Here is a 1,829-nt window from a genome sequence, read left to right as displayed (position 1 = left end):
AAAAGGAGTTCGGTCTAGACCTGCTTCTATTTGAAAAGTGTCCTGAGATAACTTCTGTTATGAATTGGCGCTATACAAATAAAACTGAATTGAAATGAATAGTTAAATAGTGTTTACTATTTCTGCCTGCAGAAAAAGGAAGTTTTTCCTTGCTCCGTTGCCTATCCCAACTCCAATTTACAACAACACTGAAGTACACTATATTCACTGATGTATTGCTATTGTGCAAACTAGTTTATAAATAGACTACAAGAACCTTGTGAACAGGGTCCAAAGCAAGCTGAATGCCTCATATGCATGAAAGAAGACAGTTTCAATACAGTGTGGAAGAGGATGCTTAACATTTCTCTTCCAGTAGAGCCAATTTAAACTTTCCTCTGTTCTGCCACTGTAAAAGCATTGAACAACAGCCTGCTTTTGAAGGGAAAATAAACACAGAAAATGGCATGAAGTGGCAGATGCTCAAACCTGACTGGGCTTCCTGTTTCAAATGGGCTTACTCACCAGCTATTTACAGTTCATTTAGAGCACCAATGTCTCGAATGTGACTTGTAGTTAAAAAATAGAAACTTTCCTTTCCTCTTCCATTTTTGATCTTTGTTCACGTTAAGAGCTCTTGATGCTTTCTTCTCTCCTCTCTTTGAGTAAATACTAATTGCTCTCATGGCAGCTATGATTAGCCCTTTTCTGTAGTTGCAATTTCGGAGTAAAGTCAGTCAACATGATTCAATGAATGGATTTTGGTAGGGCATCACACTGTTCCATTTCAGCAATTTATTTATTATGTTTGTTAAACATAACTGCTTGGTTAGGGAATGGTTGTGGTCATGGTTAAAAGAAATGAAGCGGGAAACAATCAGCGGTCTCCTTTGACAAACTTTGACCTCCACCCAACAAGGTTCTCTGCACCACTGCATCCCTTTCGTCACTGTTCATTTTTCACATGGCTGGTAGATGTTCTTGTCAGTTAAGTGTAAACATCATTAATATTTGTCTAATAAATCACAGACCATTTCTACAGGTTCCCTCAGATCAACCCTCCTTGTATTAACTAAGGGGGTAAAACAAGGTTCCATTCTTGGTACGTGCAATGGAACCTTGCAATTCCAACACTGTTTATGGATTCAGTATGCAGAAATATTAAAATACACTAGGGGAAAATTACACATTTAAACCACATGAAAAAAGCTGCATGATGAAATGACATGATAAAACCATTGTAGCATCTTGGACAGCTCACATGGTCGAGGCACCTCTCGGAAATTCTCAAACTAGATGATTTCAATTTGAAATGTGGATCATATCTTCACACACAGAAGACACCATGATGGCATCATGTGTGGCCTGTCTATCAGTGAGCTATTCTAAAGCTGTTCTCAAAGTGTAAGAAGTTTTATTTTTAATACTGGTGGACTGGCTAGATTTTTAGGATGGATAGATTGTCCTGATGACTCTAAAACAGATCTTAAGGCTTTACTTATCCGTTTTCAAACAAAGAGAGAGGAACAGGTAGAAAGAGATGACTGTGTGTCCACAGAGAATACACTGTGCACTAATCCAGGATCCACTCATGCTTCCCTGAGCAGCAGAGGAGAGCAGGCCAGCTATCCCAAATGCTGTGGGAGTCTCTCACAGAGTTTCCACACAATAGAGTGTATTGATTCAACATGTATCCAAAAACAGTTTCACTGGAGCTGTGTACTATGTACAAGTAGCCTCTGAGAATTTCTCTGCAACAGGAGAACAGGTGATATGTCCTCTGTGGCACTGCCATTAAAGCATTGCATTTCTCCGAAGAGAAACATAGCCCCAGGTGTGTGTGTGTGTGT

Source organism: Morone saxatilis, unplaced genomic scaffold (assembly GCF_004916995.1).
Source record: "Morone saxatilis isolate NCDOM2014 unplaced genomic scaffold, NCSU_SB_2.0 Contig11, whole genome shotgun sequence".
NCBI lineage: Eukaryota > Metazoa > Chordata > Actinopteri > Moronidae > Morone > Morone saxatilis.
This window is presented reverse-complemented; position numbering follows the sequence as displayed.